Source organism: Lagenorhynchus albirostris, chromosome 2, assembly GCF_949774975.1.
Source record: "Lagenorhynchus albirostris chromosome 2, mLagAlb1.1, whole genome shotgun sequence".
Classification (NCBI taxonomy): Eukaryota; Metazoa; Chordata; class Mammalia; order Artiodactyla; family Delphinidae; genus Lagenorhynchus; species Lagenorhynchus albirostris.
The window spans coordinates 46096294-46122069 of record NC_083096.1 but is presented as its reverse complement, the minus strand read 5'-3'; the positions used below and the strand labels follow the sequence as shown (position 1 = coordinate 46122069).

Genomic DNA, 25776 nt, shown 5'->3' with positions numbered 1-25776 from the left:
AGCGGATAGATAAGTTATGGGATAATAATACAATGAAATATTACATAAGAATTGAAATTAATAGACTAGAATTACATGTATGAACATGGATATATCTCAAAAACATAATGTGGAATGAAAAAAAGCAAATTACAGAATAGGTGTTACAAGGTACCATTTATATAAAGTTTGAAAGCATATAAAACAGTGCTACCAGTTACTTATGGATTCACACATGAGACACATATTGTAGAGAGTAATATAAAACACGAATGGGAATGATAACCATCAAATTTATGATGATGCCTCCCTGTAGGGAAGATTTCAATTATAGTTGTAATCTTTTATTTAAAAAAAAAAAAGAAAAGTAAAGCAAATCACTTAAAATGTTAAGATTTGATAGAGGTAGATAGTGGGCAGACAAGTGTTCATTATGTTATTTTCTCTCACTTTGTGCATCTTTACAGAATTTTGTAATCCACTTTAAAAGATTTAAAATTGGCTTTTGCTTCCAACACAAAGGAAGATGAAAGTATAATGGTTTGCTGTTACAGTGCTGATGTATGACCTGCCACATCCTTCCAATGGCCTAGGACAACTATCCCTAGTACCTAGCACAGTGCCCAGGTCCAAAAGAGCATACAATAAATGAAGATGGAAAGAATGAATGGATGAATGGGCCTGTGTTTGGAAATACAGTATGCCTGGTCACACGTACGCTGTGCCCCTTCTATCATTAAATCACACTTGGAGAGTCATTTCCTCTCCATCCATCTCACTCAGCCTGAGTTGCCATCTGGTATAATAATTCAGGGGAATTACATTTAGGGACCATTTCTTGCAGGACAGCAAGGAGCTGCAATTCAGTCCTGTCTGTGCTCCGAATTCATTTTAGTGTTTTTTCGGCAGCGTGTGGTGCTCAGAAGAATGGTCCTCTCTCAGAGCAGGGCACTGCTGTCTTTCTCGTATTATAACAATAATAATAACCAAAATAAACCCAAGGAAGTAACATCACCAGGGAGGCCTTCCTCTTTAATTAAGGCGTTCTAATGAGTCACAGTCCCACCATGCATGGGACTCAATTCTCCTTTATAAATAGAAGATTATCAATGTGGGGTGTACTTTCAAAAGAAGCCCTGCTGCTGTTTCTCCTTCATTGCCTTGTCCTGGTGCTTCTGTCTGTACATGCACATGCACACGTGTGAAATGTATGACATCAAGAAGATCCAAACCTCCTTACTCACTCAGCCAGCTTGGAATTCTTAGATTCTTTGGGTGTCATCCAAGGAAATGTAATACGGACCAGGTAGCTTAATTGGTTGGTAAGGGTGCTAATGAAGGTAAAGTCTTAGGTTCCATCCCCCAAAGCCAGAATGATGAACTCTGTTCAACAGACACAGAGAGCATCTCAAACACTGGCAAATGTAGACTTGTTTATGTGAGAGTAGGGCCGGACAAGGCAGGACGGCATGAATCATGGCAAATGTCCCACCACCAGTGGAACTCAAAATTGACCTCACCCTGGTGAGTCTGTGGATTCCTTTTATGAGAAAAGGAGAGTACCTTACGTGGGTAAAACCAATTAGTGACGTCCTAGCTCACTTACAAATGTGGAACTGAGAAAGTGGCCTGGGCCGAGATTCCCATCTTTATTGCTAAAGAGTAGAAAATAGAGTCCTGGTCTTTCTTACTGTGATTTTTCTGATTCTTCTGAATCTGAGGGTACATAATGAGGAAAAATGTGACAGACTCAAGCAAAGAGAAATTTGGGCTGAATCTCTGGGAAAAAAGTAATCATGGTAAAATCCATTAGACGGTGTAATAGTTTCCCAAGGGAAATGATGTAAACCTCATAGCTGCAGTCATTTAAATTTGATTGAACCATACATTTGTGAGCAGACCCCAGGGAACAATCCTGCATTGAAGAGGGGATGGGAAGGTGATAGGCCAGATGACCTAATAGAGCTTTTTCAACTTAATTTCTAGGGTTGTAGAATCCTAATTAAAACGAACTATATTGCCTGTTATAAACTCATTACATTAATATTCTGTAAGGTGTCTCCAAACAGGCCAAGGGCGTTTTATCCTTTTCTTCTTTCTGTGGAGCCAGAGTCCATGAACCCCTTTAACTACACACCTGCTGCCCATGTACTGACTTCTTCCCAACAATGCTTGACAAAGCCTTTAAAAGAAATTAGAGCACATATTAGGAATTAACAGTTTCTTCAATGTAATCCAGTGGAATGACAAGCATGCTTTCATATCCTTGAGATGAACTGTGACAATAAATATTCTTCTGGCAAATAACACAGTAGTGATCTGGCTCTGTGATGGTAGCAGTTGTCTCCACATAAGATCCAGGACTAAAATCTGATTGCTCGCATACGGCCCTGACTTTTCCCTTTAGCTTCAACTGATGGTTGAAAGGGAATGTTGATCACTGGAGAAATCTTAGCAGAGGTCTTGCCATCAAGGACCAGCCCAATTTTCCACTAATGTTAGCCTCTCTTCCTTGACTGTCCTCTTGAAATGGACTCCAGTGAGCAAGCTCAAACAAGACCACTGGTGGGCTGGCCAGGGCTGGTCTGAGAACCACCAGTGAAGGCGCACAGGGCACTGCAGCTCCCAAAGTAGTGGCAGTTTAGGGCAAGTGGAAGAGCTAGGTGGCTCCACTGTCCATTTGGTATTTCAGGTGAATGTAGCTGCAGGATAAAAAGGAAGGGTGGTAACAGCCAGCTGGTAAGCTACTTTAACAGTCTTGTCTCATCCTGAGGGTTCCCCAAAAGGTTCTTGATGAGCCACAGAATCCTACTGGCAGGGGTAGACATTGGCGTGCATCAGAGAATATCAAGCTCTACCTATTTTAAATTTATAAACTGGGCTTTAATTAGCCTTCAGGGAGTTTCCGTGGAAATTGGAGAGATCACTTTGCAACAGCACAAGGGTGCACCATCAGGTAGGCGGGAGGACTGGAAAACCCCTATTCCTTCAGGAGTCAGAGGGTGTCACCTCACTATGAAATTGTCCCTGGCTCCTTCAGGCAGATCCCAGGAGCTTCCACTTCCATTATAGTATTTCTAATACATAATTGTCAGTGTGCATAGCAAATCCTACAGGCAAGGGAGAGACTGTGTTACTTCATCTGTTTCCCCCAGAGTATAGCTCAGTTCCTGATATAGAAGGCACTTAATGAAAATTTGTTAGGTTATTATAGTAATATCTTAGAACCTTGGTTTCTTCATTGTGAAGTGGTGTAATAATACTAACTCAAATGGCTGTTCTCAGGATTAAACGTCAGAATAAAGTACTTAGGACAATGGCCAGCACTCAGATAACATGTAGTTCATTTCCCCACATTTTTGGTGTTGGAAGGTTATTTCTGGTTCTGATAGATAACAGGCAAAAAGTATTTTTAAAGCAGCAAAGAAACCAGAATGTTGCACACTTGAATTTTGTGTTGCAGTGTTATTGGGTTTCTAGAATAGGTCAGCGTTTGTACTCCACTTAGCATGGTAGAGCTCCAGCCCAAGTACCTGGGTATTCAATCTTCTCCTCATCATATACCATAAATAAGGGAGATTTCTGAGATATTCAGACTTATTTCTATTTTAGATATCCATGAAATAAACTTGGAGAATGAGTAAGCAACTGTCATCAGTAATAATAAAAATGACTTTTAGGAGGTGGCCCTGTTTGTTTGTTGATCATCAGAATTTCACCTTTGTTGTACCAGAATACCTCCAGGCCCTTCCTGTAAACACCCTTAGAGGTATCTTCTTCTTTGCTTTATTTCTACAAAACAAAGAGTTCCTATAGGGTGACTTGTAAAGGAGGTTTGTATAGTCAAAACGCACCAGAGTATGATGCTGGGTTTGCAGGGCCATCCTGGGACTGCTTGGCAGGAACTCACACATAGAATAGTCTGCTTCTAACCAAAGCCAGGTTTCCACTTTCCCACCAGCTCTGAATTTCACCTCTTACATCACTGCATGCCCTGCAGCTCAGTCCTTGCAGCTGTCCTCTGATTGCTATAGTAGGCACTGGACCCATAGGAAGCAAAGTGAAGGCTGAGAGGAGGAGGTGAACACTGCCGGAACCCAGTTGCTACTTGAAGGCATTTCCGAGGCTGATTCCCTCTAGCTCTGTTGTGAGCACAGTACCTGGCAATGGATCTGGCTCTCCACCCAGAGCCCCATGCCCGCCCTGGCCTATCATCCCTGGGTTCCCAGTTCTTCCACGGTCTCATCTCTCAGCCACGTGAAATCTGTGTTGTCCTGGAGTCAGAGAGCAACTGCCTTCTCTTTTTCCTGCTTTTACTTCCAGTTGAACTCCTGACTTTTGGTATTGAATCCTCATCAACGGAATCGCCTCCCTGAAGGGCAGAAGTGCCCCTACTCCTGCTCTGTTGCCCCAGCTGCCCTCTGCTGGCCGTCAGTGGGTACTGTGATCAACCCTTTGTCACGCCTGGCATGGAACAGGAGCTCTTTCTTTGCTCTTTCCCAATTCTCATGTTTTCTTTTCCTTCTTTTAAAAAAATGTGGTTGTACACTCAGAATTTTGCAAGTAACACTGAAACACCTCCCCTCCCCATGCTACCAATGACTGTCTCCTTATGTGCCATAAAGCATCCGCCATGGTGTCCAGCACTGGCCAGGCACTTGGTCAAGTTGGCCCTGGTGACTGGAAGGGGACATTGCTGAACGGGCTACGGAACACTGCTTGGGTGTGGGCTTTATAAACTGGAGGGTGTTATGTCAGAGCAGGGTTTCTCAAACTTGGCCTGATTGACATTTGGGGCCAGATAATTCTTTGCCGTGTGGGTCTCTCCTATGCGTTGTAGGGTGTTCAGCAGCATCGCTGGCTTCCACCCTCCAGATGCCAGTAGCCCCTGTCCCAAGTTGGTTGTCCTCCCAGACAACCAAAAACATCTTCTCCAGCCACTGCCAAATGCCTCCTGGGGAGCAACATAGTCACGGTTGGGAACCACTGCATTTGGGTGATGGAGGAGAAGGCCTGCCTTCCTCAGAAGGACTTCTAAACACAACACGTGCAGGTCTGTTCTCTGGGCCACTCAGTGCTTTGAAGTACGCCCTAACTGACTTTGGAGATTGACACTCAACTGCTGAATTGCTGTGGGGAGTGAGGTGGTCTCATGGAGAGCCTCTCTCATAAAGGCTTTAGATCCATCCTCCCGCTTCCTGCCGCCTGTCCTACTCTAGCACTCAACTCTGTCAGGCCTGAGCTCTACCTTCCGAGCCTTCCTGAGCCTTACTGCACAGTCATATCCTCCCCTCCTGTCCCTCTCTCAGCAGCCACCTCTGGTGCTCTGGGCAGCTGCAGCCTCCACCTTTCTTTCCCAGGACCTCTCCTCCAACCACTTTGTCTCTCCCGTTGATGGGCTAAAAGTCTCTTGTCTGAAGGTATTTCTCCCCATTCTACATCATTGTGGGTTTATACTCATTTGTACTCCATTACAATATTGGTTATGATCTCTTAAGAGAGAAAGGGAAGTTAACCACGTGGGGCTGACCAGTCATCTTTAACCAGAAGCCATTCCTTCCACCATGATAGAGGCCCCTTGTCTGTCTCCCTGGACCTGGGCCACACCCTGGACTTACATCTGCACAGCACATACTTAGATTGTCTATCTTTTGTCAATCCTCCTGACTGGACTATAAGCTCTTTAATTCAAGCATCATGTCTTTTTCATCCTTAACATCTTCAGTGCTAAGGACAGAGGTGCTCACGATGCATAGGACGTGCTGAGCAAAAGATCACTGAATGCACGAATAACTTCAGTCTTGGAAAAAAATTCCTTAATTGAAAGTCAGAAGCAGTAGGCTTTCTTGAACTTTAAGAAAGCTGAGGACAAAAGGCTTTGAATATTTTGTACGTCTCCTCAAGGAGCATATCTCTGCTTTAAGTTGTCAGAAGCTGCATTCAGCCTCTGGGATTTCCCAGAATCTTGGACTGGAAAGCTCCTGATCTTGTTTGTGATCTGCTGCATTGTACAGTGGGATGAAGTCCATTCCTCTGACATCCCAGCTGGTATGCCCTGCTGATACCGCTGCAACACTAATGCTGCAGATTAATGGCATACCCTGACACAGAGATGCCTTCTTCACAGTTGTGACTAATGGTATATTAATGGTGTCCCCTTAGACAGCCATCTATATATGAATGAAGCAGGATGAGCTAAGAGAATAAAATGCAAATATCACTTTCTTTGTGTAACATTTCCATAATATTATCTGGGAGCCAGCCCAACTTTATGGAAATCACTCAGAAGAATCAGACAAGCTTTTCCTAGGACACTTTTATATTTGCAAAAACACCATCAGTGTCAGTTTTGATTAATATTTATTGGTGTGGATCACAGCTCATTTTATAAACTCTTCCCCAGGACTATTAACAAACTCCAGAACACTTACGTTATAATTGAGGAAGCAGAGGTATGAGACGTTTGGCAACTTGCTTAAGGCCAAGGGGTAAATCTTCTGTCAGGCTGAGACCGGGAGGCTCAAACCTTTAATATCCTGTTACCTCGCTGGGAAGGGCTGCTGCCCTGGGTCAGCTTTGGGGGGGTTGCCTCACCTTGGTCCACTCATCCCACGAAATGAGCCACCTGGTAACTCTCCAGGACTCGCACAAGGAGCAAGCTTCTGAAATGAAGAGGAGGCCAGCTCATTTTCCTGACACATGTCACAGCTCTCACTGAAAGGAGAGACCCACTGCTGCCTGGTTGTCCGTTGGGGCATGTCAGAGTCTAGATAGCGTATGAAAGACAAAAAGCTCCCTTGTCATCTGCCTTTCACTGTACAGAGAGACAGCCTGGAAAGTGCTGTGAAACACCACATCACATGTTAATTAGGAGGAGCATATGTAGCGTTTCTGGGCCATGTGTGTCTGTGGCAGCCACACAGGAGGGAGTGAAGACGGAGCTAAACAGAGATTTGCTCAAGGTTTAAGGAGACAGATCCTAGGGTCAGATGCTGAGACTAAATCAGTAACATCATCTTGCCTGCCTTTCTGCTCCTTGCTGCTCCCCTTTGCAGCCCGGCTGGGTTCCTATCCCATCAGAAGCTTCCTGGGCGGAGGTCACCTTCTTGTCCTCTGCTCCATAGCCCTATGAGACGGGCAGGGGAGCAAGGACGCATGCTCAGAGCAGTCTGGGAGCAATGCACCCACCTGGAAATGCTGCTGAATGGTGAGACGAGTCACACCCTCGTTCCGCCCCCACCCCTGCCTCCTCCTCCCCTCTGTGGACACGGCTTTCTGTGAGTGTTCATGAGAGGAAAGTTATCCAAAGCCAGGGACAGAAGTCGGAATCCCGGTGGCTGACTGCTGCCTGCCCCTTGCTAGCTGTGTGGCCTTAGGCAAGTTCCTTAACCTCTCTGAGCCTCTGAGTCCTCCTTAAAATGAGAATGGTAATACCATCTCATCTATGATGCAGGGTCCAAGGAGATACTGAGTATTGTATAGAAAGCGTGCTCCACAAATATGAATGATGGTGACAGTGCTTTTATACCAGCTATTTTAGGTATACCCTTAAAGTCTTAAGCTGAAGTTAAGAGACACAGGACCCCTTAGGCACCCAGCTACTGTGATTATCCATAATTATCATAACTCTGAGGATTTGCTGCCCTTCTTGTATCATTATGCCCTGTCAGCTAGAAAGACTGGGATGTGCCGATCTGTGACCCCAGCAGACTTTTTTAAGCACTTACAGTGTTTTTATCACTAGGTAGATCTTGTGGAGGACAGAAGAACAGACTGAACACAATCCCTCCCCCTAGAGAATGAACAGTCTAGAAACCAGAAAACAAGGCAAGAGTTGGAAATATAGCATCTTCTGGCCCAGCAGTATTCAACATTTTAGAAACACCGTGTCCTTTTGGTCACCTAAGTGTCCAGAAAGTACATTTTATATCGATCTGCAGTGCTGTCCCCTGAATATCACGAAGCCTCTCTTGTCTTCTTAACAGAGGCGCGGAACAAAAACGTGCCTCAGATTTCTCTTAGGTCAAGAGATCTCTCACCCTCTCGCTTAAGATTCTCTCTGTGGATCCTATTTCTTTCATCTTGATTTTGAATAGAACAAGTCCTTTCTCTTCCTCAGGCCCGTCGTCCGGATGCCGGTGACAGGTCACTGACCATGGCTCTTGCGTCTCCTCCTCACCAGCCCCTGTTCCCAGCTTCTTAAGCCAGTGCACCACAACACACGTATACTTTCCCCACTCTGCTTCAGAGGTGGCCTGGTTGTTCTCTATCCCTGTTAATAGCATTTGGCCTGCAAAAGCTGAGACCAAGAAAAGATTTACATAACAGTTCAAGGCAACAGAGGATTTGTCATAAGGCAGCTGGTGATCAATTGCCAAATGAACTGCACAGACAGCCTCGTTGTTACAGGAGCGAAGCCTCCTTGGGTCCTTTTTGGAAGAAAGCAGAGCATGCATTATAAACAAGCATAAATGAACAAGCTGACTGAGAGGAAAGAGGTCGGAGTGAACAGAGGAAATCTAAGGAACTTGCCTCTGAGTGGTCACTGACCAACTGTACCAGACAGGCAGTATTGGGCCATGAAAAGTTACTGCCATTTTATTTATTTCTTTATTTTTTAATTTATTTATTGTATTTATTTATGTTCGGCTACTTTGGGTCTTCATTGCTGCACACGGGCTTTCTCTAGTTGCAGCGAGCGGGGGCTACTCTTGCGGTGCACAGGCTTCCCATTGTGGTGGCTTCTTTTGTTACGGAGCACGGGCTCTAGGCACGCGGGCTTCGGTAGTTGTGGCTCGCGGGCTCTAGAGCACAGGCTCAGTAGTTGTGGCGCACGGGCTTAGTTGCTCCGCAGCATGTGAGATCTTCCCGGTCCAGGGATCAAACCCGTGTCCCCTGCATTGGCAGGCGGGTTCTTAACCACTGCGCCACCAGGCAAGCCCTGCCATTTTAATAAGTCAAAACCAGTTGAATATTGATTGTTTCACATGGTTCAACTTAAACATTTTGGGGTTTGGCAAACATTTTTATGTTTACGTGAAAAGTTAATGTGGCTCTTCCTGAGGAAGAAGATAAGTCTGGAGCATATTTTTGGTATCTTATTTGGCCACTGGTACTGATGGCTAACATGTGTAGCATCCTTTCTATGGATGTACCGTACACACCACATGGTTTGTCTCATTTCAAACTCATGAAACCTGTGAATTAGGTAATTTTTATTATTTTATATAGGAAACCGAGGCTCAGAAAAGTTCATTAACTTGACCAAAGTTATATAGTTGATGAGTGGTGGAGCTAAGACTGGGACTTGAACCCAGGACTCATCTGGTTCCAGAGTCCACATCATTAATGCAGCAGTGCTTCACAAGGACGCATCCCGCATGCTTTGCTGCCCAAACCTCAGCTGCTCAGTCAGCTCTCCTATTTATAGTCTGTGTTCAAGAAACATTTTGAATCAGACTAAATACACACATTCAAAGGTTCAGTCACTGCATCTTCTTCCAAAGCACATGATTCTCACACACATATGTTTAATGCTTATGCAGACCATCTAAAACATTTCCCTTTCCCTTATGCAGTTACTGGGTATCTCTGAACCTCATTTTCTCTTCCAATAAACAAATATTTATTGAGCACATACTATGTGAAAAGCCCCATTCTTTCTGCTTCTCATGTCCTTAATCTCCTCAATTAAAAATATACACATGCACAATATTTATATATTTATATATATATATCTATATATATATATATATATAGATATATATATATGCACAATATTTATATATTTATATATATATTTATATATATATTATATATATATACATATATATATATATATATGTGTATATATATGTATCAACACCCACTATGTGCCAGCCTCTGCACTCTGAAGACACAGAGATGAATGAATGAGGTCTCCTGCTTTCCATGAACCCAGAGTCAAGCAGAGGAAGTAAACCATAAACCCAAGCCAGTCCCTGTCCAACAGTGTGAATTGGAGCAAAATATTGATAATAGAGAAATAGATGCAGTACATAGGGTAGGATATCGGGAGATATGATAAACTAGAGGACATCCAGGGGACTTCACAGAGAGAGCTAAGCTTGACAGCTCTACAAACCCAGGACACGGTGCCAGGCATGTAGTAGGCATGCAGTACATATTGATAAACAGAATTACATTGGCTAAACCTAAATGTGGAGTGGAACATGACATGGAATGTGGCTTGAGAGTTTCTACAGCTCTATGGATTTTTCTCTGCTGGGCAGTGGGGATTCCTGAAGAAGTTTAAATAGAAGAGCTCAGGATCAGATTTCTGGATGTGTGGCTTGTATGCGTGACATAGAAGAAGAGGTGAAAGGTGATAAATGTGCTGAAGGACACCACTGCTTGCCAACCCAGAGCCAGAGACAGGACGGCAGAGATGCATGTCATGCAGGGGACTAGGAAATGGAGACGTTCTTTCAGGGTCACCAGACTGACCTGCTGTGCCTGGTTTTCTCTAGGACTTCTCTGATTTCTTTCTTTATTTGAGTATTTACATGTATATCCTACTTTCTAAATTTGAAATGGTTTGCAATACAAGAAACATATATAATAAATTTTTATTTTATTTTTTAATTAAAATTTTAAAAAATTTTTATTGAAGTATAGTTAGTTTACAACACTGTGTTAGTTTCAGGTGTACAGAAAAGTGATTCCATTATATATATTTTTTTCAGATTCTTTTCCATTATAGGTTATCACAAGGTATTGAATACAGTTCCCTGTGCTATACAGCAAATCCTGTTGTCTGTTTTACATATAGTAACATGTATCTGTTAATCCCATACTCCTAATTTATCCCTCCCCCTTCCCTTTCCCCTTTGGTAACCAGAAGTTTGTTTTCTATGTCTGTGGGCCTATTTCTGTTTTGTAAATAAGTTCATTTGTATTTTTTTTCAGATTCCACATACAAGTGATATCATATGGTATTTGTCTTTCTCTTTCTGACTTACTTCAGTTAGTATGATAGTCTCTAGGTCCATCCATGTTGCTGCAAATGGCAATATTTCATTCTCTTTTATGGCTGAGTAGTATTCCATTGTGTGTGTGTGTGTGTGTGTGTTTATGTGTGTGTGTCTGTCTGTGTATCACATCTTCTTATAATAAATTTATTAAAATAGAAACAGATTAGGTATATATCAGAGAGCTACATTAAATATATACATCAGAAAAAGAGGCAGAGAGATTCTAAAACCACAGCCTAGGCCAACATCACTACTATTACTGAGTATTAAGTTCGGTTCTCAGCTTCCACGCAGCCAAAGCAAAAAGTACAGCACACAGCTATTTTGTCCTCGTTGCGTTTTAGGAGAGACAACCTTTTTCCTGGTACTAAATTCCGAAAGGGATTTCTCAAATTGGACCTTATTCGTGATATTAATGGCAACACTGCCTTCATATTTCATCCCTGTCTGTCCTCAAACGTTGCATCTTCTGGCTGTCCCGTATGAATCTGCACCCTGCACTCAAGTGCTAAAGGAGATACAACTCTCTGATTCTGCACTGTGTCTGGACCTGCTTTCCCTTAGTTACGATTTAAGACTGTATCCTCAGCTCCTGTCAGAAATGGGTATGAACAATAACACATGAAGAATCTTTCTGTATTTACAGGAAAACTGGACACTGTCCATTGTTCATTCAACAAGTACTTACTGAGAACCCACTCTCAGCAGTGGGTTCTTTGTTTTAGGCAAAGATCGTGTAGTAGGGAACCACACAGGTAAAGTTCTTGCCCTGTGGAGGCTGTATATTTCTGGGAGGGCAGACAACGCATAAACAAATAAATATATTTTGTCAGGTAGTGACAGGTACTGGGAAGACACATGAAGCAGGCTAAAGGGACAGCGTGTGCTCTTTTAGGGATGGCTTACTCAGGAAGCCTCCTTTACACCGCTCAGCTTTCATCCCCATGCCTTTCTCTCTGACTACATCACCTTTTCCTTAGCAACAGAACACAGAGTAAACATTACAGAACCAAATACCTTTTGCCAAGTTGACCACTAAGGATGGCAGGAAAATATTCTGCTACTATTTGAGGCAGAGGTTTTGGCCAAATTGCTCCTAACAAAAATAACCGTTCATGCTAGCCTGGTCATTTCAATGGTAAATCTAATCTGCACCTAAGCTGTTGACTCCACGCTCTTTCTGAATTCCCTTCCAAGGTGCCAGAATAGAGTCACTTATGCAGCTCTCGTATGACTATGCCCTTAACATACGTTAGCTCATTGAATGAGATTCTTGGTAATCACGAAAGGAAAGCGGCAATAGAGAAGACGGTTAGAAAACTGGGCTCTGGGGCCAGACTACCTGGGTCTACACCTGAACCTCAAGAATTCTTCGCTGGTGATCTTAGGCAAGCTATTTATCCTGTCTGAGATTGGTCTTCTTGTTTGTAAGAACAGTTAATACCTCAGAAGTTTATTGTGAGAGTAAATTAGTTAATATGTGTATGACACTTAGAACATATCTGGCATATTACAATTAATAAGTGTTGACTGTTATAACTCCAATTTACAGATGAGGATATTAAGGCTCTGAGAGGTTAAGTAACTTACCTGAATTCATACAGGTAATGAGTGGCAGATTCAGAATTTAAACCTAGGTTTTTCTGACTCCAAACTCATGCTCTTCCTGTTATGACTGCCTCTATCACCAACAATAGAAATTAAAATAATGTTTCCTATAAGAGATTTAGGTCCAAATAACAATAGCAAAACAGAATCACTCACGAGAAACTGGGGTCATGAGCTATACTGGTGAATCAGTCAGTCGGCAATATTTATCAAGTGCAAAGTGGATTTTGTCTTTGCCTGATTTTTCACTTTATTCCTTAATTTGTTTGTTTGTGTAGCATTTACTGGGCTGTGGGAGATTCACAGGAACAGACGAAACGATCCCACTCTCAGTCTTGGGGAGGAAAGGGCAGAAAACATCTAGAAATGAAAAACCAGTAGCGAATACGGTCAGACTCTCGAGATGGTGGGCCCAGTCACAACGGGACTGGAATGAGAAGTGAGAGCCCAGTTGGTCCAGGGTGGGACTAGTCACAAAGAGTTTGATCTAGGCCCTGCAGGAAGTGACCAACATAAATCAGCCAGGGTTCTCTGAAACAATCATGTCACATTTAAGGCCTAGTGAATGAAGGGATACTGAATAAAGTTAAGGGCAAAAACATTGGAAATTCAGTGCATGTTTTGGAGGGAAGCTTTTATGTGAAGGTGCCACATTTGTAACATGTTTTTTAATCCATCAGTGTTTTTATAAGAAGAACTCTGAATTAGAAACCCTTATGCTAAAGGATTTCTTTGGTTCAGTGACTGTATCAGTCAGGGTGAGATCAGAAAATTTTAACAGTAAATTTAGTAAAAAGAATTGTTAACCAGATATGTTGTTAACTAGGTAACTAAAAGTGTAAAAAGGAGAACTCTATAGTATCATGGAGGTAAAAACTGCAGGAAGCAGCTTCTATGCGGGGACCAGGAAAAAGGTTGGAATTATTAAAACTTAGAAGCTGGGGAGCAGGGGTCCTAGGGGCTGGGACCCAGACCTCTGAGGAGAGGGTGCTGGCCCACACTGGTGTCTCTTTGGGGACACAAGGAGGCTGGTTCCATAAGGGTTGGAGAAATTGCAAACTGGACTCAGCTGCTACTGCAGAAAAGTGAAGAAGCATGTCTGGACTGTTCCTCACAGGAATAAGAAGCAGACATGAGGCCAGCAAGCAGCAAGTCCCTTCCCTTTGGCAGAGCCTAACACGGAACTAGTTGCAATACAAACATGAACAGAATACAAGGATGAACATGGTGTCATCCCTCATCTTCAGCCTAGAAGGGAAGGGAGACGTGGAAACCAGAAAGCACAATACTGTATATGTGATACCAGACAACTGAACAGCTTTGAAGGGAGCACTGAATTAGAAATGATTACTTTCAAGGGAGCAGATAGGAAAGACTTCACAGATAATTCCTGAACTGAGCCTTTAAAGGTGAGCCAGGCAGTTCTGGTCACTCAAGAGAACATTCTACACAAGAGCAGCCTGAACAAAGACATAGGAGCGGGAAGGAGGAGGGTGCCTTCAGAGTTCATGAAAATAATTCAGCCTGGCTGAACTGTGGGATAAGAAATGAAGGATGTGGTAAGAGAGAAAGTTCACAAGGCAGGCAGGGGTCAGATCATGAAGATTTTTCTATGCCCATTGAATTGTTTGAACCCTATTCTAGAAGCAGTAAAAGATTTCAACTAGGGGAGGAACATGAACAGAACTGTGTTTGAATGACAACTCCTGATTCATCATGGAGAAGGGGTTACAGGAGAGCAAAGGAGACCAGTTAGGAGACTGTTGTAATATTCCACTTGTGCAATGGTGAGAACCTGATCGATGGCGGTAGCAGTAGGGATGCAGTGGAAGGGACAGACAGGAGAAATGCTAAGGGAGTAGAAATGAGAGAAGCAGGAACTACAGGGAGGAAACAACACAGGAGTCTGGGCTATTGGCTTAGGTCACTGGATAGATGGCTGTGCCGTTCTCCAAGATGGGAGGTTAGTAGAGGTTGCTCTATGGGTGAGGGAAGAAATAAAAAGGATAAGATCATGACTTAAATTTTGTGCACATGGACATTTCAAATGAAGAGAAGAGTTCCTTAAAAGGCAGATGAGTTGATGGTGAACTCATCTTTAATAGGATGCTACGCACAGATGACATCAACTACTGCCTTCCGAAGGAAGTGTTGCTCATAAAGGAGATGGAAACCATTCAGCGATTCCAGGAAAGATCTCCAGGATCTCTGACACTTAAGAAGATGTTGTCATCATTTCCCATATTATCACTTTTCCCTTCTGTCCACATGACGATAGTGAGGCCTGTGTTGGCAATATGTCAGGTGACCACAAAGATTGACATGTGAATGGATTTGTCCCCATGCTTAATGCCTAATTCCTTAATGTAACTTCTGGCCTGAAAGCTCCTCCTAAGCAGATGTTCAGAAAATTCTTTTAAAACTATTTTATTTTGTGCCTGAAGTAAATTCAAATCTCAGGTGATGATGCTACTGCTATTCTTAAATTCTTGGAAGGGACTGCTATTACTGCTGCTTTAGTGAGCTACTATAATTATTAAAGCCTACATTTTTCCTCTTTTCGTGTCTTCTGCATTGACATAGCAAGTATACACTAGAAGTAATTGAAAGCCAGCACTACCATAGAATTCTTTTTAAGGGTTTCTAGAAGGCCGGCACTTGGTCTCCTTTTGCTTTTCGTTCACATCATCTTCCTTTAACATTGTTGTTTGAAAGGGAGAGGAGGGAATAATTTGAGGGCACCCAGGGGGTCTGTGGATGTCCCAGAATCAGCAGGGGCCACCTCGGCTGTCTTGTCCCTCTACCTCTGTGACTTCTCTTCACACCCATCTTCATCCACCCAAGCATTCAGCACTACTCTGCAAAGCCCAGCTCAAAAGCACCTCTTCCTCCCCAGCTACTCAAGCCCGCAGCAATTCTCTGAGCTCCTGCAGCATCAGGACTGTAACTCCGATAGCCCTGAAGTGTCAATATTGAGCATGCTCGAGCATACTTCCATGGGCGTGATCCCTTTTCCTAAACAGAGTGCAAATCTCAGGAGGGCAGAGACTCAGCTACCTTTTTATGTACCCTGTGTATACATTTCTTCACTGATAGCCTTGACCCGAGTTCTCCTGGGCTAAGCCCCAGAGGTCGCCAATATTTACTTAGGGGCTCATCTCTGTCCTCTCTGCTGTTTACACTCACGCCTCCTTGTAGCAGGGCACACAGGCACTGAGTAACCTGCTTCCTCGCTTTAATCACCCCGTTTATCTCATTTATTCCTCCCCACACGTGAGCTGCTTTAAAAAATTTGCACCGTACTTATTAACTCTGCTTCCTAGTAACATAACACACACACCTCCAGGTACACACGAGTTGATAAGTGGGATACACCACAGGCTCTCAGAAGGAAATCAGCCGCCATAAAAGTTAATGTGTTTTCTCAGGGTATATGCCCGGAATTGACTTGAGGACACGGGGAGGGGGAAGGGGAAGCTGGGACGAAGTGAGAGAATGGCATGGACATATGTACACTACCAAATGTAAAATACATAGCTGTGGGAAGCAGCCGCAGAGCACAAGGAGATCAGCTCGGTGCTTTGTGACCACCTAGAGGGGTGGGATAGGGAGGGTGGGAGGGAGACGCAAGAAAGAGGGAATATGGGGATGTATGTGTATGTATAGCTGATTCACTTTGTTATACAGCAGAAACTAACACACCATTGTAAAGCAATTATTTTTCGGTTTTATTTATTTATGATTTTATACAGCACGTTCTTATTAGTCATCAGTTTTATACACATCAGTGTATACATGTCAATCCCAATCTCCCAATTCATCACACCACCACCCCCTCCCCCCGCCGCTTTCCCCCCTTGGTGTCCATACGTTTGTTCTCTACATCTGTGTCTCAATTTCTGCCTTGCAAACCAGTTCATCGGTACCATTTTCTAGGTTCCACATATATGTGTTAACATAAGATATTTGTTTTTCTCTTCCTGACTTCCTACACTCTGTATGACAGTCTCTATCTAGGTCCATCCACGTCTCTAAAATGACCCAATTTCTTTCCTTTTTATGGCTGAGTAATATTCCATTGTATATATGTACCACAGCTTCTTTATCCATTTGTCTGTCGATGGGCATTTAGGATGCTTCCATGACCTGGCTATTGTAAACAGTGCTGCAATGAACATTGGGGTACATGTGTCTTTTTTTTTTTTTTGCGGTACACGGGCCTCTCACTGCTATGGCCTCTCCCGTTGCAGAGCACAGGCTACGGACGCACAAGCTCAGCAGCCATGGCTCACGGGCCCAGCCGCTCCGCGGCTTGTGGGATCTTCCCATACCGGGGCATGAACCCGTGTCCCCTGCATCGGCAGGCGGACTCTCAGCCACTGCGCCAGGAGGGAAGCCGACATGTGTCTTTTTGAATTATGATTTTCTCTGGGTATATGCCCAGTGGTGGGATTGCTGGGTCATATGGTAATTCTATTTTTAGTTTTTTAAGGAACCTCCATACTATTCTCCATAGTGGCTGTATCAATTTACATTCCAAACAACAGTGCAAGAGGGTTCCCCTTTCTCCACACCCTCTCCAGCATTTATTGTTTGTAGATTTTTTGATGATGGCCATTCTGACTGGTATGAGGTGATAACCTCATTGTAGTTTTGATTTGCATTTCTCTAATGATTAGTGATGTTGAGCATCTTTTCATGTGTTTGTTGGCAATCTGTATGTCTCCTTTGGAGAAATGTCTATTTAGATCTGCCCATTTTTGGATTGGGTTGTTTGTTTTTTTGATATTGAGTTGCATGAGCTGCTTGTATATTTTGGAGACTAATCCTTTGTCAGTTGCTTTGTTTGCAAATATTTTCTCCCAATCTGAGGGTTGTCTTTTCATCTTGTTTATGGTTTCCTTTGCTGTGCAAAAGCTTTTAAATTTCATTAGGTCCCATTTGTTTTGTGTTGTTTTTATTTCCATTACTCTAGAAGGTGGATCAAAAAATATCTTGCTGTGATTTATGTCAAAGAGTGTTCTTCCTATGTTTTCCTCTAAGAGTTTTATAGTGTCCAGTCTTATATTTAGGTCTCTAATCCATTTTGAGTTTATTTTGGTGTATGGTGTTAGGGAGTGTTCTAATTTCATTCTTTTACATGTAGCTGTCCAGTTTTCCCAGCACCACTTATTGAAGAGACTGTCTTCTCCATCATATGTCCTTGCCTCCTTTGTCATAGATTAGTTGACCATAAGTGTGGGTTTATCTCTGGGCTTTCTATCTTCTTCCATTGATCTGTATTTCTGTTTTTGTGCCAGCACCATACTGCCTTGATTACTGTAGCTTTGTAGTATAGTTTGAAGTCAGGGAGTCTGATTCCTCCAACTCCGTTATTTTCCCTCAAGACTGCTATGGGTATTCGGGGTCTTTTGTGTCTCCATACAAATTTTAATATTTTTTGTTCTCGTTCTGTAAAAAGTGCCATTGGTAATTAGATAAGAATTGCATTGAATCTGTAGATTGCTTTGGGTAGTAGAGTCATTTTCACAATATTGATTCTTCCAATCCAAGAGCATGGTGTATCTCTCCATCAGTTGGTATCACCTTTAATTTCTTTCATCAGTGTCATAGTTTTCTGCATACAGGTCTTTTGTCTCCTTAGGTACGTTTATTCCTAGGTCTTTTATTAACTTTTTCTTCCAATGGTAAATGGGAGTGTTTCCTTAATTTCTCTTTCAGATTTTTCATCATTAGTATATAGGAATGCAAGAGATTTCTGTGCATTAATTTTGTATCCTGCTACTTTACCAAATTCATTGATTAGCTCTAGTAGTTTTCTGGTGGCATCTTTAGGATTCTCTATGTATAGTATCATGTCATGTGCAAACAGTGACCGTTTTACTTCTTCTTTTCCAATTTGTATTCTTTTATTTCTTTTTCTTCTCTGATTGCCATGGCTAGGACCTCCAAAACTATGTTGAATAATAGTGGTGAGAGTGGACAGCCTTGTCTCGTTCCTGATCTTAGAGGAAATGCTTTCAGTTTTTCACCATTGAGAATGATGTTTGCTGTGGGTTTGTCATATGTGGCCTTTATTATGTTGAAGTAGTTCGCTCTATGCCCACTTTCTGGAGAGTTTTTATCATAAATAGGTGTTGAATTTTGTCAAAAGCTTTTTCTGCATCTATTGAAATGATCATATGTTTTTTTTTTTTTTTGCTACACGTGGGCCTCTCACTGTTGTGGCCTCTCCCGTTGTGGAGCACAGGCTCCGGACGCACAGGCTCAGCAGCCATGGCTCATGGACCCAGCTGCTCCGCAGCATATGGGATCTTCCCGGACCGGTGCACAAACCCATGTCCCCTGCATCGGCACGCAGGCTCTCCACCACTGTGCCACCAGGGAAGCCCGATCATATGATTTTTATTCTTCCATTTGTTAATTTGGTGTATCACATTGATTTATTTTGTATATTGAAGAATCCGTACATCCCTGGGTTAAATCCCACTTGATCATGGTGTATGATCCTTTGAATGTGTTGTTGGATTCTGTTTGCTAGTATTTTGTTGAGGATTTTTGCATCTATATTCATCAGTGATTTTAGTCTGTAATTTTCTTTTTTTGTAGTATCTTTGTCTGGTTTTGATATCAGGGTGATGGTGGCCTCATAGTATGAGTTTGGGAATATTCCTTCCTCTGCAATTTTTTGGAAGAGTTTGAGAAGGATGGGTGTTAGCTCTTCTCTAAATGTTTGATAGAATTCACCTGTGAAGCCATCTGGTCCTGGACATTTGTTTGTTGGAACTTTTTTTTTTTTTGCGGTACGCGGCCCTCTCACTGTTGTGGCCTCTCCCTTTGCGGAGCACAGGCTCCGGACGCACAGGCTCAGTGGCCATGGCTCACGGGCCCAGCCGCTCTGCGGCATGTGGGATCCTCCCGGACCGGGGCACGAACCCGTGTCCGCTTCATCAGCACACGTACTCTCAACCACTGCACCACCAGGGAAGCCCTGTTGGAAGACTTTTAGTCACAGTTTCAATTTCATTACTTGTGATTGGTCTGTTCATATTTTCTATTTCTTCCTGGTTCAGTGTTGGAAGGTTATATCTTTCTAAGAATTTGTCCATTTCTCCCAGGTTGTCCATTTTATTGGCATAGAGTTGCTTGTAGTAGTCTCTTAGGATGTTTTGTATTTCTGCGGTGTCTGTTGTAACTTCTCCTTTTCATTTCTAATTTTATTGATTTGAGTCCTCTCCTTTTTCTTGATGAGTCTGGCTAATGGTTTATCAATTTTGTTTATCTTCTCAAAGAACCAGCTTTTAGTTTTATTGATCTTTGCTATTGTTTTCTTTGTTTCTATTTCATTTATTTCTGCTCTAATCTTTATGATTTCTTTCCTTCTGCTAACTGTGGGTTTTGTTTGTTCTTCTTTCTCTAGTTCCTTTAGGTGTAAGGTTAGATTGTTTATTTGAGATTTTTCTTGTTGCTTGAGGTAGGCTTGTATAGCTATAAACTTCCCTCTTAGAACTGCTTTTGCTGCATCCCATAGGTTTTGGATCGTCGTGTTTTCATTGTCATTTGTCTCTAGGTATTTTTAAATTTCCTCTTTGATTTCTTCAGTGATCTCTTGGTTATTTACTAACGTATTGTTTAACCTCCATGTGTTTGTGTTTTTTACCTTTTCTTTACCTGTAATTCATTTCTACTTTCATAGCATTGTGGTCAGAAAAGATGCTTGATATAATTTCAATTTTCTTAAATTTACTGAGGCTTGATTCGTGACCAAGATGTGATCTATTCTGGAGAATGTTCCATGAGCACTTGAGAAGAAAGTGTAACCTGCTGTTTTTGGATGGAATATCCTATAAATATCAATTAAATCTATCTGGTCTATTGTGTCATTTAAAGCTTGTGTTTCCTTATTAATTTTCTGTTTGGATGATCTGTCCATTGGTGTAAGTGAGGTGTTAAAGTCCCCCTCTATTATTGTGTTACTGTCGATTTCCTCTTTTATAGCTGTTAGCAGTTGCCGTATGTATTGAGGTGCTCCTATGTTGGGGGAATATATATTTATAATTGTTATATCTTCTTCTTGGATTGATCCCTTGATCATTATGTAGTGTCCTTCCTTGTCTCTTGTAACATTCTTTATTTTAAAGTCCATGTTATCTGATACAAGTATTGCTACTCCAGCTTTCTTTTGATTTCCATTTACATGGAATATCTTTTACCATCCCCTCACTTTCAGTCTGTATGTGTCCCTTGATCTGAAGTAGGTCTCTTGTACACAGCATGTATATAGGTCTTGTTTTTGTATCCATTCAGCAAGCCTGTGTCTTTTGGTTGGAGCATTTAATCCATTCACGTTTAAGGTAATTATTGATATGTATATTCCTATTACCACTTTCTTAATTGTTTTGGGTTTGTTTTTGTAGGTCCTTTGTTTCTCTTGTGTTTCCTACTTAGAGAAGTTCCTTTAACATTTGTCGTAGAGCTGGTTTGGTGGTGATGAATTCTCTTAGCTTTTGCTTGTCTGTAAAGCTTTAGATTTCTCCATCGAGTCTGAATGAGATCCTTGCTGGGTACAGTAATCTTGGTTGTAGGTTCTTCCCTTTCATCACTTTAAATATATCATGCCATTCCCTTCTGGCTTATAGAGTTTCTGCTGAGAAATCAGCTGTTTACCTTATGGGAGTTCCCATGTATGTCATTTGTCATTTTTCCCTTGCTGCTTTCAATAATTTTTCTTTGTCTTTGATATTTGCCAATTTGATTACTATGTGTCTCAGTATGTTTCTCCTTGGGTTTATCCTTTGTGGGATTCGCTGCGCTTCCTGGACTTAGGTGGGTATTTCCTTTCCCATGTTATGGAAGTTTTCGACTATAATCTCTTCAAGTATTTTCTTGGGTCCTTTCTCTCTCTCTTCTCCTTCTGGGACCCCTATAATGCGAATGTTGTTGTGTTTAATGTTGTCCCAGAGGTCTCTTAGGCTGTCTTCATTTCTTTTCATTCTTTTTTTATTCATTCTGTTCCGCAGCAGTGAATTCCACTATTCTGTCTTCCAGGTCACTTATCTGTTCTTCTGCCTCAGTTATTCTGCTCTTGATTCCTTCTAGTGTATTTTTCATTTCACTTATTGTATTGTTCATCTCTGTTTGTTTGTTCTTTAATTCTTCTAGGTCTTTGTTAAACATTTTTTGCATCTTCTCGATCTTTGCCTCCATTCTCTTTCTGAGGTCCTAGATCATCTCACTATCATTATTCTGAATTCTTTTTCTGGAAGGTTGCCTATCTCCACTTCATTTAGTTGCTTTTCTGGCGTTTTATCTTGTTCTTTCATCTGGTACATAGCCCTCTACCTTTTCATCTTGTCTGTCTTTCTGTGAATGTGGTTTTTGTTCCACAGGCTGCAGGATTGTAGTTCTTGCTTCTGCTGTCTGCCCTCTGGTGGATGAGGCTATCTAACTGTAAAGCAATTATACTCCAATAAAGATGTTTAAAAAAAAAAAGTTAATGTGTTTCATTCATAAAGAAAAACACTCCCCACGCACAAAGGTAGCTTGGAAATTGGAGTATTCACTTTATGACCTCGTTTATTAGCGAGAATGATGCCTTGTTTGATCTCTGAAATTTGTTTAGGATCATTAGGAAAGGGCTGCTGGGTGTCCCTCACTGACAATGTATACACTAGCCTTGCGTACACACCCTGGATATAAAGACTAAGGAAAACACAGTTTTTATTTCTTCTAGGCCATAATTTCTTGTTTCTAACCAGTTAGTACCTGAGTACTCAAGTAGTTTATATGTGCAAATTTTCCAAACATCTTTGCAAGACTGTGTTAGTTTATTATCCTCACTTTGGAAAAGGGAGCATTCTTACCAATAGTAGAAAGCAACAATTTAGGATACAGTGACTCCTTAGAAAAGTCAATATCAGAACTGAGCTCTAATATTACACTACTGGATATTATTTTCCCTTTTAGGTAGCACCCTATGCCCTGAAAAATTAGAATTATACTATCTTCTCCCTTTTGTGACCTGCTGGCTGTCAGAAATAGAATTTGAAAGAGCTGCTGAGAAAACCTGCTTGCTGAATACTGCTTCTACCTCTTCAGATGCTTTATCTCTGTCACAGAGGGTGAATGGGAGGAAAAAAAACCATATAACTTTTTACTTCAACTCCTCACCTCTAATGGTCACCTAGCCTCATCCCCCAAACCACCACTCTGCAGACACAAACACATGACATTGTTACCTTTGCTTCTAACCTTGATTTTTTAGCAACAGTATGTATTGGATGAAATGCGTTTATTCCCCTCCATCCTGTATTTTAACTGGGTATTGTCTATGTGCCCGAGGATGTGGTAGGAGATCATTTTCGAATAAGGGGATAAAATTTGCACAATTAACTCTGCGAGTAAGGCCTTCTGGGCTACACCAACACCATTATCAGTTTGCAGCTATTTCATGATGAGATCGAATTTGGTAAATCTGGGGAATGTTTGAACTTCAGAGGAGGTTAATCCAGTGGCTCTGTGTTGTCCTTGATGAGCTGCTTTTCTTGCCTTCCACAGGTAAGCATTGTCATAAGGCTCTTTTCTCTCATGGTGTCAACATGGTTGCTGCAGTTCCAAGCTTCAAATCCATAAAGCACACCATCCAGGAAAGAGTCTTTCTCTTTCCAAGCATTTCAATAAAGGCCATGTGGCTGTCTCTGAACCAGTGGCTGTGGCTAGGGTTATGGGCTATGCTGATCAGCTTAAACTAAGGAGAACCCATCCCTGGCGCTGTGAGTCAGATCAGTTTCTCCTGAGGTATTTACCTGTCCCTAGTACTCATCTCTTTTTCAATCATATCCTATCATCCGAGGCCAAGCCTTCTCGTATCATACCTGGTTACTTTCTAAGAATTTCCCAGCTGAACTCAGCGATGTTTCTTCTCCATTCAGTTTATTAGGTGTTGCTCACACTTCTCTCCTATACTGTTGCCTACTTTTCATCTTTACTTCCTCTTCTTTGACATGTTCTAAGGTTCTGTTTATTTTCCAGTACTTTTTGCAGTAGAGATTAGACCTTCTCTCCCCTACTGGCAGGATTATTCCTCAATCTCTTTTTTTTTTTTCAGCAAGTTTTCCCCAGCCACCTGCTAATCCCACCTTCCCTAGGAATCCCCAAACACACTCTTCCACCCCTACTTACCCATTAAGATGTGATGCAGACATAAAATCATGCCAGAACCCAGACAAATGGCACCAAGAGTAGACGTCCCATATTTTAGAGTTGGATGTAAACTGTATTTATACTTCCAAAATGGCTATGTTACGTTTCTTCTACTTCATTACGTTTGCACCTAAAATTTGACCAGCCCTGGCTCAACATCTTTTCAACAAGTGAGCAAATCAACAAGAACCTAAATCTTGAGTTCCGGGACTTGAACCAGAATCATAAATCTCACAGTGAAATCTAGTCAGTAATAATGGAATGCAACTTGGGATATGTAAATTACCTTGGTATTCAAATAGCCCTCAAGAGTTGAGATGCTTATCCATTTCTCAAGATGGAAGGTATCCTACTTAGGGTCTTAGTCTCCTCCAAGATTTGGTGATCAGATGTGAAAATCTCTGTGGTAATTGTGAATTAGATTTTGGACATTTTTCAAAACCTATTATTCTTATTATCTAGGAATTGTTCCATCCACATACTCCTCTGGTTTGGGGTCACTTCAGTTAGTGAATTTTCCCTAAGAACTCTTCCCCATTATTCCAAAAGCAGTTCTCCAAAAAATCTATTTTAGACACATAGTTAGAAATGATAGGAATCAAGGAACCCATCAAAAAGAACAGATGGTTACTTTCTGTGAGAAACAAATCCTTTAAAAACTTCTATTCAAAGAATTAACCAAGAGAGACTGACGCATCCCCAGTTGTTGCTGAGATCTCTGTCAGCTGGTTCTTTGTTAACATTGATATCAAAGCTTTGGGTTCATTGTAAAAAAAAAGAAAAAAATCTGTATTAATCCATTAAGTTACAGTGTTGTCAAAAAGGGGCTCGAATGAATACGTGAGTGGATAGATGGATGGATAGGTATGCCATAAACCAAATAACCTAAAAGATTAATGATGGAATCTAGATGATGCATTTATGGGTGTTCACTGTCTATTTTCAGTTTTTCTATATGTTTGAAATTTTTTTTAATGAAATGTTGGAGAAAAACAGGGCCTTGAACAACAATGAGATGAACCAGATGAGGGTGAGTTAGTACACGGACAGACTGTTGGAAGAAGCCTACAGGCAATGGTGGGGGGTGGGAAATCTATATAAGCACAGGCATTATGGACTGGGGTTGGCAGTCACTAGGCAGAACAAGAGGAAGAAAACATCAAAGATTCCTGCGAGAAGCTATCAGAAGGCAGACAATAGATACAGCTAGTAGAGGATAAATTCCCTCCAATATACTCCTCTCGCTACTATTAAATTCCCCATTTCTGAATGCTCAGGCAGGAGGGAAGAGAAAGCCCTGCTCCCTGTGTCAAGTGCTCTGCCTAAATTATCTCCTTTGCTTTTTGCTGTATGCATGAAAACAGGTTTTAAAGTGTTCGTTTATTTGCTTTTTGCCTTCACAGCCTCCCTTCATCCCTTACCCACTTTCTAGGTAAAATCACAGGGATCTTCTTTGGGAAACTAATGCTCGATCCCTGAATGCAGACCCGGTGCCCTATCTTATCTGGTTAAAGGTGTGGACAAGTAACATGAGCAAGTGAGGCCAGGGAAGCCCCATCTCTAGGGAATTTGAGTCCTGAGCACAGTCAACCATGAATGGAAGATGGTTGGAGCTGACAACATAGGAGCCTTGAAGAGTGCATTCATTAATTGCTGCTATCTGGATCCTTTAGAACTCTCTGGATTCCTGTCATTTTGGGCAGTGTTGTTTCTGTTGCTTGCAAACAAAGACTCTCTAACTGGCAGAGGCAATGTAATTTCCATTTCAGCAATAAGGAAACCTATGATCAGAGGGATTAAGCGTTTTGGCTCAGGTCACCATTTGATATCTGTAGCCAAGTCTCTCTGACTTCAAAACCTGTCTTCTTCTATACTTATTTTGCTATGCTCCCTCAAATGCTACAGACTAGGTTCTTTCCTCTTGCTTTGTTAAATATTTATTTTTTAACTTGTGGTTGGGGTTTTCAAAGTGCAT

The 25776-nt window shown here is 41.8% G+C and overlaps 1 long non-coding RNA gene across 1 annotated transcript in view; it reads left to right on the top strand.

Moving 5' to 3' along the window:
• LOC132510066 (uncharacterized) overlaps positions 1 to 25776 on the top strand; it is a 111824-nt gene that overhangs the window by 16390 nt on the left and 69658 nt on the right. The gene's annotated exons all lie outside the window — the stretch shown is intronic.